General features: G+C 42.1%; 1 non-coding gene across 1 annotated transcript; it reads right to left on the minus strand.

Moving 5' to 3' along the window:
• Positions 1-1,077: 1,077 nt before the first annotated feature.
• Positions 1,078-1,185, minus strand: LOC112799215 (small nucleolar RNA R71). Its single transcript, XR_003200791.1, has one exon. It is a non-coding gene; the product is annotated as a small nucleolar RNA R71 (small nucleolar RNA).
• Between the last annotated feature and the right edge of the window lie 12,481 nt (positions 1,186-13,666).

A 13,666-nucleotide genomic window follows, 5' to 3' on the forward strand; every position in this document is an offset into this window, starting at 1 on the left:
TTCAAAATCAATTTCTTTCTATTTTTAAAAATACTTGCTATCAATTAATGATTTGATTCAACATTTCAAGTATGTTGCCTTTTCTGTTGAGAAAGGTTTAATGTTTGATTCATATCTTTTCTTGTTAGCCAAGTTTTTAATTTTCAAAATCAAATCTTTTTAAAACTAATCATATCCTCTTAACCACATCTTTTTCAAAATAGTTTTCAATCAAATCTTTTTGATTTCTAATTTCAAAATCTTTTTCAAAAATCACTTGATTTCTTTTCCACTTTCAATTTCGAAAATCAATTAGTGTTTTTCAAAAATGTTTTCAAAATCTTTTACTTAATTTTCGAAAATTACTTCCCTTCTTCTCACATCCTTCTGTTTATGGACTAACACTATTCCTTAATGCAAAATTCGAACTCCATCTTCTTTGATAAGTTCGAATTTTCTACTTCTGTCTTCTACTTTTCTTTTCCTCTGACACCTAAAGGAATCTCTATACTGTGACATAGAGGATTCCACATTTCTTGTTCTCTTCTCTTTCTTATGAGCAGGAGCAAAGACAAAAGCATTCTTGTTGAGGCTGATCCTGAACCTGAAAGGACCTTGAAGCGAAAACTAAGAGAAGCTAAGGCACAAATCTCTGTAGAGGACCTAACAGAAATCTTCAAAGAAGAAGAACACATGGCAGCCGAAAACAACAACAATGCCAACGATGCAAGGAAGGTGCTGGGTGACTTTACTGCACCTACTCCCGACTTCTATGGGAGAAGCATCTCTATCCCTGCCATTGGAGCAAACAACTTTGAGCTTAAGCCTCAATTAGTTTCTCTAATGCAACAGAATTGCAAGTTCCATGGACTTCCATTGGAAGATCCTCATCAGTTCTTAGCTGAATTCTTGCAAATCTGTGACACTGTCAAGACTAATGGGGTTGACCCTGAGGTCTACAGACTTATGCTATTCCCTTTTGCTGTAAGAGACAGAGCTAGGACATGGTTGGACTCACAACCTAAAGAAAGCCTGGACTCTTGGGAAAAGCTAGTCAATGCCTTCTTGGCAAAGTTCTTTCCACCTCAAAAATTGAGTAAGCTTAGAGTGGAAGTCCAAACCTTCAGACAGAAGGAAGGAGAATCCATCTATGAAGCTTGGGAAAGATACAAACAATTAATCAGAAAGTGTCCTTCTGATATGCTTTCGGAATGGAGCATCATAGGTATTTTCTATGATGGTCTCTCTAAACTATCCAAAATGTCTTTGGATAGCTCTGCTGGAGGATCTCTTCATCTGAAGAAGACGCCTACAGAAGCTCAAGAGCTGATTGAAATGGTTGCAAATAACCAATTCACGTACACTTCTGAAAGAAATCCTGTGAACAATGGGACTAGTCAGAAGAAAGGAGTTCTTGAGATTGACACTCTGAATGCCATATTGGCTCAGAACAAAATATTGACTCAACAAGTCAATATGATTTCTCAAAGTCTGTCTGGAATGCAAAATGCACCAAGCAGTACTAAGGAGGCTTCATCTGAGGAAGAAGCTTATGATCCTGAGAACCCTTCAATGGAAGAGGTGAATTACATGGGAGAATCCTATGGAAACACCTATAATCTTTCATGGAGAAATCATCCAAATCTCTCATGGAAGGATCAACAGAGACCTCAACAAGGTTTCAACAATAATAATGGTGGAAGAAACAGGTTTAGCAATAGCAAGCCTTTTCCATCATCTTCTCAGCAACAGACAGAGAGTTCTAAGCAGAATACCTCTGACTTAGCAACCATGGTCTCTGATCTAATCAAAACCACTCAAAGTTTCATGACTGAAACAAGGTCCTCCATTAGAAACTTGGAGGCACAAGTGGGTCAGCTGAGCAAGAGAATTACTGAACTCCCTCCTAGTACTCTTCCAAGCAATACAGAAGAAAATCCAAAAGGAGAGTGCAAAGCCATCAACATGGCCGAATTTGGAGAGGAGGAAGAGGCAGTGAACGCCACTGAGGAAGACCTCAATGGACGTCCACTGGCCTCCAATGAGTTCCCCAATGAGGAACCATGGGAATCTGAGGCTCAAAATGAGACCATAGAGATTTCATTGGACTTACTTCTGCCATTCATGAGCTCTGATGAGTATTCTTCCTCTGAAGAGGATGAGTATGTCACTGAAGAGCAAGTTGCTAAATACCTTGGAGCAATCATGAAGCTAAATAACAAGTTGTTTGGAAATGAGACTTGGGAGGATGAACCCCCTTTGCTCACCAAAGAACTGGATGACTTGTCTAGGCAGAAATTGCCTCAAAAGAGACAGGATCCTGGGAAGTTTTCAATACCTTGTACCATAGGCACCATGACCTTCAAGAAGGCCTTGTGTGACTTAGGGTCAAGTGTAAACCTCATGCCTCTCTCTGTAATGGAGAAGTTAGGGATCTCTAAGGTGCAAGCTGCAAAAATCTCACTAGAGATGGCAGACAATTCAAGAAAATAAGCCTATGGACTTGTAGAGGATGTTCTGGTAAAAGTTGAAGACCATTACATCCCTGCTGATTTCATAGTCCTAGAGACTGGGAAGTGCATGGATGAATCCATCATCCTTGGCAGACCCTTCCTAGCCACAGCAAGGGCTGTGATTGATGTTGATAGAGGAGAATTGATCATTCAAGTGAATGAAGAATCCTTTGTGTTTGAGGCTCAAGGATATCCCTCTGTCACCATGGAGAGGAAGCATGAAGAGCTTCTCTCAAAATAGAGCCAAACAGAGCCCCCACAGTCAAACTCTAAGTTTGGTATTGGGAGGCCACAACCAAACTCTAAGTTTGGTGTTGAACCCCCACATTCAAACTCTAAGTTTGGTGTTGGGAGGTTCCAACATGGCTCTGAGCATTTCTGAGGCTCCATGAGAGCCCACTGTCAAGCTACTGACATTAAAGAAGCGCTTGTTGGGAGGCAACCCAATGTTATATTTTGACTATTTTCTTTTGTTATTTTATGTTTTTTGTAGGTTGATGATCATGAGAAGTCACAAAATCAATGAAAAAAGCAAAAACAGAATGAAAAATAGGAAGAAAAACAGCACACCCTAGAGGAAGAACTTACTGGCGTTTAAACGCCAGTAAGGCTAGCTGTTGGGCGTTTAACGCCCAGTCTGGCACCATTCTGGGCGTTTAACGCCAGAAAGGGGCACCAGACTGGCGTTAAACGCCAGAAAAGGGCAAGAAGCTGGCGTTAAACGCCAGAAATGGGCACCAGCCCGGTGTTTAACGCCAGAAATGGCTAAAAACGCATTTTTGCATGCCATTTGGTGCAGGGATGACTTTTCCTTGACACCTCAGGATCTGTGGACCCCACAAGATCCCTACCTACCCCACCACTCTCTCTCTTCTTCACCCATTCACCAATCACCTCAACACCTCTTCCCCAAAAACCCTTCACCTATCCAATTCCATCTTTCTCTTCACCACTCACATCCATCCTTCACAAAACCCCACCTACCTCACCATTCAAATTCAAACCACTTTCCCTCCCAAACCCACCCTCAAATAGCCGAACCCTCACCACCCCCACTCCTATATAAACCCCTCTTCACTCCTTCATTTTCACACAACCTAAACACCACTTCTACCCCCTTTGGCCGAACACAAGGCCATTCCCTTCTTCCTCATTTCTTCTTCTTCTACTCTCTTCTTTCTTCTTTTGCTCGAGGACGAGCAAACATTTTAAGTTTGGTGTGGTAAAAGCATTGCTTTTTGTTTTTCCATAACCATTTATGGCATCCAAGGACGGAGAAACCTCTAGAAAGAGGAAAGGGAAGGCAAAAGCTTCCACCTCCGAGTCATGGGAGATGGAGAGATTCATCTCAAGGGTGCATCAAGACCACTTCTATGAAGTTGTGGCCTTGAAGAAGGTGATCCCCGAGGTCCCTTTTTCACTCAAAAAGAGTGAATATTCGGAGATCCGACATGAGATCCGAAGAAGAGGTTGGGAAGTTCTTACCAACCCCATTCAACAAGTTGGAATCTTAATGGTTCAAGAGTTCTATGCCAATGCATGGATCACCAAGAACCATGATCAAAGTGTGAACCCGGATCCAAAGAATTATCTTACTATGGTTCGGGGGAAATATTTGGATTTTAGTCCGGAAAGTGTAAGGTTGGCATTCAATTTGCCCATGATGCAAGGAGATGAACATCCTTACACTAGAAGGGTCAACTTTGATCAAAGGTTGGACCAAGTCCTCACAGTCATATGTGAAGAGGGCGCCCAATGGAAGAGAGATTCAAGAGGGAAGCCGGTTCAATTGAGAAGGCATGACCTCAAACCCGTGGCTAGAGGATGGTTGGAGTTTATCCAACGCTCAATCATTCCCACTAGCAACCGGTCCGAAGTTACCATAGACCGGGCTATCATGATTCATAGCATCATGATTGGAGAAGAAATAGAAGTTCATGAGGTTATATCTCAAGAACTTTATAAGGTGGTGGACAAGTCCTCTACCTTGGCAAGGTTAGCCTTCCCTCATCTCATTTGTCACCTCTGTTATTCGGTTGGAGTTGACATAGAGGGAGACATCCCTATTGATGAGGACAAGCCCATCACTAAGAAGAGGATGGAGCACACAAGAGACCCCACTCATCATGAGATCCCTGAGATGCCTCAAGGGATGCACTTTCCTCCACAAAACTATTGGGAGCAACTAAACACCTCCCTAGGAGAATTGAGTTCCAACATGGGACAACTAAGGGTGGAGCATCAAGAACACTCCATCATCCTCCATGAAATTAGAGAAGATCAAAGAATCATGAGAGAGGAGCAACAAAGACAAGGAAGAGACATTGAGGGCTCAAGCACTCCATAGGATCTTCAAGAGGAAGAACAAGCCGCCATCACTAAGGTGGACCCGTTCTTTAATTTCCTTGTTTTTTATTTCTCTGTTTTTCGAAAATTATGCTTATGTTTATCTATGTTTGTGACTTGTGATCATTAGTGTCTTAGTGTCTATGCCTTAAAGTTATGAATATCCTATGAATCCATCACCTTTCTTGAATGAAAAATGTGCTTAAATTGAAAAAGAAAAGAATTGCATGAATTTTGAATTTTATAACAGTTTAATTATCTTGATGTGGTGGCAATACTTTTGTTTTCTGAATGTATGCTTAAACAGTGCATATGTCTTTTGAATTTGTGGCTCATGAATGTTGGCTCTCGAAAGAATGATGAAAAAGGAGACATGTTACTGAGGATCTGAAAAATCATAAAAATGATTCTTGAAGCAAGAAAAAGTAGTGATGAAAAAAAAATTCGAAAAAAAAGGGAAAAGAAAAAGAAAGAGAAAAAGAAAAAAAAAGGAAAGAAAAAGAAAAGAAATAAGGTTGTGATCCAAGGCAAAAAGAGTGTGCTTAAGAACCCTGGACACCTCTAATTGGGGACTCTAGCAAAGCTGAGTCACAATCTGAAAAGGTTCACCCAATTATGTGTCCGTGGCATGTATGTATCCGGTGGTAATACTGGAAGACAGAGTGCTTTGGGCCACGGCCAAGACTCAATAAGTAGCTATGTTCAAGAATCATCATACTTTACTAGGAGAATCAGTAACACTATCTGGATTCTAAGTTCCTAAAGAAGCCAATCATTCTGAATTTCAAAGGATAGAGTGAGATGCCAAAACTATTCAGAGGCAAAAAGCTAAAAGCCCCGCTCATCTAATTAATACTGATCTTCATAGATGTTTTTGGAATTCATTGTATATTCTCTTCTTTTTTTTATCTTATTTGATTTTCAATTGCTTGAGGACAAGCAACAATTTAAGTTTGGTGTTGTGATGAGCGGATAATTTGTACGCTTTTTGGCATTGTTTTTAGTATGTTTTTAGTATGATCTAGTTTGTTTTTAGTATATTTTTATTAGTTTTTAGTTAAAATTCACTTTTCTAGACTTTACTATGAGTTTGTGTGTTTTTCTGTGATTTCAGGTATTTTCTGGCTGAAATTGAGGGACCTGAGCAAAAATCTGATTCAGAGACCAAAAAGGACTGCAGATGCTGTTGGATTCTGACCTCCCTGCACTCGAAGTGGATTTTCTGGAGCTACAGAAGCCCAATTGGCGCACTCTCAACGGCGTTTGAAAGTAGACATTCTGGGCTTTCCAGCAATATATGATAGTCCATACTTTGCCCAAGATTTGATGGCCCAAACCGGCGTTCAAAGTCACCCTCAGAAATCCCAGCGTTAAACGCCCAAACTGGCACAAGAATGGGAGTTAAACGCCCAAACTGGCACCAAAGCTGGCGTTTAACTCCAAGAGGAGTCTCTACACGAAAATGCTTCATTGCTCAGCCCAAGCACACACCAAGTGGGCCCAGAAGTGGATTTTTATGTCATTTACTCATCTCTGTAAACCTTAGGCTACTAGTTCTCTATAAATAGGACCTTTTACTATTGTATTTTCATCTTTGGATCATTTTAGATCTTTTGATCATCTTTGGACATCTAGTTCTTAGATCATTGGGAGGCTGGCCATTCGGCCATGCCTAGACCTTGTTCTTATGTATTTTCAACGGTGGAGTTTCTACACACCATAGATTAAGGTGTGGAGCTCTGCTGTACCTCGAGTATTAATGCAATTACTATTGTTCTTCTATTCAATTCCGCTTGTTCTTGTTCTAAGATATCACTTGTTCTTCAACTTGATGAATGTGATGATCCGTGACACTCATCATCATTCTCACCTATGAACGCGTGCCTGACAACCACCTCCGTTCTACCTTAGATTGGGTGGATATCTCTTGGATTCTTTAACCGGAGTCTTCGTGGTATAGGCTAGAACTGATGGCGGCATTCAAGAGAATCCGGAAGGTCTAACCTTGTCTGTGGTATTTTGAGTAGGATTCAATGATTGAATGACTGTGACGTGCTTCAAACTCCTGAGGGCGGGGCGTTAGTGACAGACGCAAAAGAATCACTGGATTCTATTCCGGCCTGATCGAGAACCGACAGATGGATAGCCGTGCCGTGACAGGGTGCGTTGAACATTTCCACTGAGAGGATGGGAGGTAGCCACTGACAACGGTGAAACCCTTGCTTAAGCTTGCCATGGAAAGGAGTAAGAAGGATTGGATGAAGACAGTAGGAAAGTAGAGAGACGGAAGGGATAGCATCTTCATACGCTTATCTGAAGTTCCTACCAATGAATTACATAAGTAACTCTATCTTTATCTTTATGTTTTATGCGTTTATCACCATACCCATTTGAGTTTGCCTGACTAAGATTTACAAGGTGACCATAGCTTGCTTCATACCAACAATCTCTGTGGGATCGACCCTTACTCGCGTAAGGTTTATTACTTGGACGACCCAGTACACTTGTTGGTTAGTTGTGCGAAGTTGTGTTTATGCCATGGTATTGAACACCAAGTTTTTGGTTTCATTACCGGGGATTATTTGATTTGTGAAAAGTATTGATCACAATTTCGTGCACCAGCCGCCCTATCCCGATTCTTAGCAGGAGCTGCGATAAGATCTCTCCCCTTTTATGCTACTTTAAGAAAGGGAAAACAGTTCGAATGGACAACAGAATGTGAGCAAGCCTTCCAAGACTTTAAGAAGTTCTTAGGACGGCCACCTATCCTATCTCGACCATGAGAAGGAGAACCACTCATATTATATCTCGCAGTAGGAAGCCAGGCAATAGCCTCAGCACTAGTCAGAGAAGACGAGAATGGACAACAACCCGTCTACTTCATTAGCAAAGCACTACAGGAATCCGAGCTGAACTACCTGAAAATAGAAAAATTCGCCTATACTCTTATTTTAACATCCCAACGACTCCGCCCTTACTTCTAGGCTCACACCATTAAGGTTCGAACTAACCAGCCCTTAAAAGGAATATTGTAGAAAACAGATTTAACAGGTAGAATTCTACAATGGGCAGTCGAGATGTCAGAGTTTGACCTCCAATATGAAGCTCGGACGGCCATCAAATCACAGTATCTGGCCGACTTTATCGCAGAATTTACAGATGCCCTGGAAACCCTCACAGAATGGAATCTCTACGTGGACAGTTCTTCAAATAAAAGTAGAAGCGGCGCAGGCGTAATAATAGAAAGCAACCAAGGAACCCAAGTTGAGCTCTCCCTCAAGTTCAGGTTCTCGACCTCAAATAACCAGGCAGAATATGAAGCATTGTTAGTTGGTTTGAAGCTGGCTGAAGAGATGGGAGCTCAAAAACTCAACATTTACAGCGATTCACAAGTGGTCACATCACAAATAACAGGGAGCTACCAAGCCAAAGATCCCAACATGAAAAAGTATTTGGATAAGACCAAGGAACAGCTCGGACAAATCAGGGAATATAAGATCTGCCACATACCCCGCGAACAAAATGCCCGAGCTGACGCACTCTCAAAACTAGCCAGCACCAAACCAGGGGGCAACAATAGAAGCCTCATCCAGGAAATGTTACAGAACCCGTCAATCTCGGAAGAGGAAAAAGTCCTAGCCATAGTAAACCAGGACTAAGGATGGATGACCCCCATAATCAACTACCTCAAAACAGGAACACTCCCCACAGAAGAAAAGGAGGCAAAGAGGCTAAAAAGGGAGGCACAGTACTACACCATCATAAACAACATCCTGTACAAAAGAGGGATCTCAGTACCATTATTAAAATGCGTGCCGACCTCCCACACAAAGGAAGTGTTAGAAGAAGTACACGGCGACATTTGTGGCAATCATCTCGGAGCACGGGCCCTCGCCAAAAAAGTACTCCGGGCAGGGTTCTATTGGCCAACATTACAGAAAGAAGCCACAGAATTTGTAAAGACATGTCCACCATGTCAGAAGCATGCCAACTTTCACATCGCCCCGCTAGAAGAGCTCATTAGCGTGACTTCGCCTTGGCCGTTTGCAAAATGGGGACTCGATCTTCTCGGCCCCTTTCCTCAGGGATCAGGACAAGTTAAATTTCTCATAGTAGGGGTAGATTACTTTACAAAGTGGATCGAGGCAGAACCCCTAGCCAACACCACCGCCCAAAGAAGCCAGAAATTCCTATATAGAAATATTGTCACAAGGTTCGGAGTTCCATATTCAATAACCACAGACAATGGCACTCAATTCACAGATGCAGGCTTCAGAAAACTAGTAGCCGACTTGAATATAAAGCACCAATACACCTCCGTCGAACATCCACAGGCCAATGGACAGGCCGAAGCCGCCAACAAAGTCATATTGGTCGGGTTAAAACGGAGATTACAAGATGCAAAGGAAGCTTGGGCAGAAGAGCTTCCACAGGTCCTATGGGCATATTGAACGATGCCACATTCCACCACAAAGGAATCCCCCTTCCGGTTAGCATACGGAATAGAGGCAATGATTCCAGTAGAGATTGAGGAAAGATCGCCTAGAGTAGTTCATTACAATGAGGGAGCAAACTCCCAACTTCAGAGGGAAGAGCTCGACCTACTACCTGAAATCCAAGAAAGAGCTCGGATTAGGGAGGAAGCTCTAAAGCGTCGAATGGCTTCCAGATATAATCAAAGGGTAGTATCGAGAAGTTTTGCAGAGAATGATCTTATCCTAATCCGAAATGATATTGGAACAACTCGACCAGGAGAAGGAACGCTGGCAGCAAACTGGAAAGGACCCTACCGAGTTATAGAAGTACTTGGGAAGGGCTACTACAGACTGTCCGAACTCGATGGACGAGAGCTTCCCAGATCATGGCACGCCTGCAACCTAAGAAGGTACTACAGTTAGAAAAGGTAAAGGATCTCATTATTGGATGCACTCTTTTTCCTGAAAAAGTTTTTTAATGAGGCACCAGGTTGAGACCTAGACATTATCCGACTTAAAAGGATAAAAAAATTCCCACATGTATATATTCACACTTTGAATAAAGTTTATTTAGATATTCTACAAGATTTCAAGATGCATTAATCTGAAGTATTCATCATCCGATTATAAAGCAATAGATCGGCAGAAAGTGAAAAACAATTTCACTGCATGATCATGATAAAGATAACCGTTCGATAAAGGTGAAAACGCGATTCACCCAAAAGACGATCTAAAGATGCCAACCACTTTCTATAAATCGGCAAAGATGAACACAGAATAATGTAAGAAGTTATCGAAAGCAATCCAAAAAAGAACCTGACGAGGTCTTACGGATAGCTAAAATAATAACTTAAAGACTGGCCGACGTTCAGAAGTCGGACCAAGTCAACCCAAGTTATAAGTAAACCCTGGAAAGAGGTCTGGCCAACCCTATTAAAGAGGATTACTTTAACTTAGAAAGAGATCGACCTAACGAAGTCGGTTTCCTACAAAACAAAGTTATAAAAGTAATCCCTAAAAGAGACCTGACAAAGGTCCAAGAAAGAGGATTATAAAAATAACTTAGAAAGAGATCGACCTAACGAAGTCGGTTTCCTACAAAACAAAGTTATAAAAGTAATCCTGAAAGAGACCTGACAAAGGTCCAAGAAAGAGGATTACAAAAATAACTTAGAAAGAGATCGACCTAACGAAGTCGATTTCCTACAAAACAAGTTATAAAAGTAATCCCCGAAAGAAACCTGATAAAGGTCCAAGAAAGGGGATTACAGAAATAACTTAGAAGGGGACCAACGCAAAGGAATCGGTTATGGAGCACCAAAAATACGTACAAAAGCGAAAAAACCGAGAAACAAGTCAGACCCACACAGACACAACCTCAAAGGATCCAAGCTATAAACAATACGTACAAAGCAATCCAAAGAGGTCGAGCTGCAAGGTTCCAACATTCTCAGAAAACAGAAGAGATAACAAGTCAAAAACCTTGATATAATCTACAAAGTTATAAAGCCTCGGAGGCCATCAAAACCTACCTTAAAAGGATAGCGAGCTACTCTTTGTTTTTCAAAATAAAAGTTGCTAAAACAAGCAACTAGAAAACGTCAGCAAATAAACAAAAAGTTTTAAGAGCCCACAAGCCGGGCCAACTACATAAATATCCAGAAAGAGATCAGCAAGCATAAGGAGCCTTCTTGGCAGCATCAGGACAAGGGGAAAGAGGACGAGTCTGAATAGGCACAGCGTCTATAGTTCCATCCTCCCGGTTCAGAACCTGGCAATCCGAATCAGGTGCAACCGGAGGAGCAGAAGAGGTCGACACTTTGGCAGAGGACACAGGGGAGGATCAGCATCATCATCACCCTCGTCATCAGGGATAATCTTGCCATCCCTGACAACGTTGTCCAGGCTGAAAGGGGTGAGATCGGCCTCGGGAGCAATGACCCAAACTTGCTCCTTCAAGTTCTCATAAGCAGCAGTCACGCTGCCAACGAGATGACCTTGGAGCTCAGAATAATCTTCCCGGGCATTGTCCAACTCCCCCCTCAGGTGCATCACCTCCCGATAAGACGTAACGTAACTCTCCTTATGCATCATGGCTGTGTCCTCGGCCAACCTCAAATAAGCTGCCAGTGAAAGGGAACTCGCCTTCTCGTTCTCTAGATCCTTCTCCAACTTGGTCACCTTTACTTCAAGTTCCTCCTTCAGCTCCCTCATCCGGTTAAACTCCTGCTTTGCCTCCTCCATAAATGCTTTGGTGGCGTGGAGAGGAAGATTCTGAGCACTCCGGTATATAGCAGCCGCCATATACGCCATCTTTACGTTATTTCGGGCCATAAATTCCAAATGATGGAGGATAGACACATCGTCCATGGGGAGGGTACCATAAGGACCGATTTGCTGATCCATAAATTCAATGGCATTAAAATCGGGAGCATTGAGGTCGAAAGGCTCAGCTATTTTTTGTTTTTTATTGGGAGGAGCAACAGAAGGAGCAGCAGAAGTAGGGTGAGGATCCACCAGACGAACTCAAGGAGTAGGGATCACCTTCTTTACCCCAGGGGAACTCGGCACAGACGGCTTCACGTGCACTTGGGAGGATCCTTCCCCAGCCACCTTGGCTGAGATGTTTCTAGCAGCAGTCACCCTCTACGCTCTTTTAAAAGCTTTCATGGATTCATTATTCTTCATTGCCTCTGCAAATAAAATAGAAATTAAGCTACAAGTCGGAAAAGACAGTCACAAGCAATATAAACAGATAAAAAAGTAAACACAAAATACCCAGCTCAGTTTGAAGAAGAGAGGGATTGGTTAGAAATTTCTTTGTGTCGAGATGGGGAGGTTGACCCCAGTGTTCTTCCAAGACAGTCACAAAGGCTCGCTCAGCCTCATCCAACGTTTCCCACGTATATCGAGACACCCTCACATCTTTTTGCCATTCCAAGGAAAAAGCAAGCTCGTCATTTTCATCCAGAAAGAAGGGCCGAGCTCCTTCAACAGCTCGGACCTTGAAAAGGTAGTTTTTAAAATCGCGGAATTACTCGTCAAACATGGAAAAGACCTTCTTTCCCTGGGTAGAGCAAAAGGAGACCCAAGCTACTTTCTTTTTTACCACTCCGTGCTTAGTCAAGACAAATAGATAGAAAAAGAGAGATTGGGAAGCAGGGATACCAAAACCATTGCACAACAACTGAAAAATCTTTATGAAACCCCAGGAATTAGGGTGAAGTTGGGAGGGGGCGACATTACAGGACCATAACAGGTCGGCCTCAAATTTAGTAAACGGAAGGGTGATACCCAGCTGACCAAAGAAAAAGTCATAAACATAGAAGAAAGGGCGATCGTTAACAACCCGAGTAGAGAAGCAGACTCTCTCGTCAGAAGAGGGAGGGACAAGTTCATAGTTCTTCTCATCACAGGGATTACTACAGACACTATGAAACTGCCTAAGCTACGCGCAAAACTTAGAATCAACCAGAGAGACACAGATAAGAACCATCGAGTCCACCCAATCAGCCATGCCCTCAGGGACCTGGGAAGGCATCTCTACAACGTTATTTCGGAAAGACATGAGGCCAACTAAATCCTACAAAAAGAAAAGAAGAGAGGATTACTTAAAAAACATTTCGGATGAGGGGCAAAACAACTCGACGGATGGACAAACAGAAAAGGAAAACCCCAAGACTCAAGCCAAAAGTCTTGGGGCATCCCTTGGAGGCAGTAACAAAGCAAGGTTTTTTAAGAAATCTCTACAGCTCACGTCCTGACACTCATCAAAAAGAAAATAAAGTCTCAAAGGATACAAAGGAAGTAAAAACACAAAATCGACACCCTTCTACAGTTTGTCAGCAAAAGCATTGTCAAAAACACCAAAAAATGCCAAGCAGAAAAATAGCAAAGACGCAAAAACTTTTTCGGAATCAAGCAAAAAAAAAAAATCATCAGCGAAGGCACAAGCAGAAACGGTGACAACATAAAGAAAAATATTCAAGCAACAAGAAAAAGATTCGCACCAAAAACGAAGAAATTCCAGAGCATGCAACAATCAGGCATGATAAAAGCAGAAAGACCCAAACTTCCTCTAAACAAAATGCAAACTATCCACATATAAGGAAACAGAAGAAAGAAAAAACAAACCTGGAAAAAATTAGAAGAAAACCTCGAAAGCCGAAAGAACAGAAGCCACAAAGCCACCCCTCGAAAGCGGAAAACTGCAGAGGAAAAAACCTAGAAATCACAGCTCTTCCACAGAAAGTAATGACAGAACAGACGGAAGAAGCTACAAAAGAAACAAAAAATGAGAGAGTAAAAGGAGAAGTTACGAAGAAGAAGTGAAGAAGAGAAACCATTTTTTGA

This window comes from Arachis hypogaea, chromosome 4, assembly GCF_003086295.3.
Source record: "Arachis hypogaea cultivar Tifrunner chromosome 4, arahy.Tifrunner.gnm2.J5K5, whole genome shotgun sequence".
In the NCBI taxonomy this organism is placed as follows: domain Eukaryota; kingdom Viridiplantae; phylum Streptophyta; class Magnoliopsida; order Fabales; family Fabaceae; genus Arachis; species Arachis hypogaea.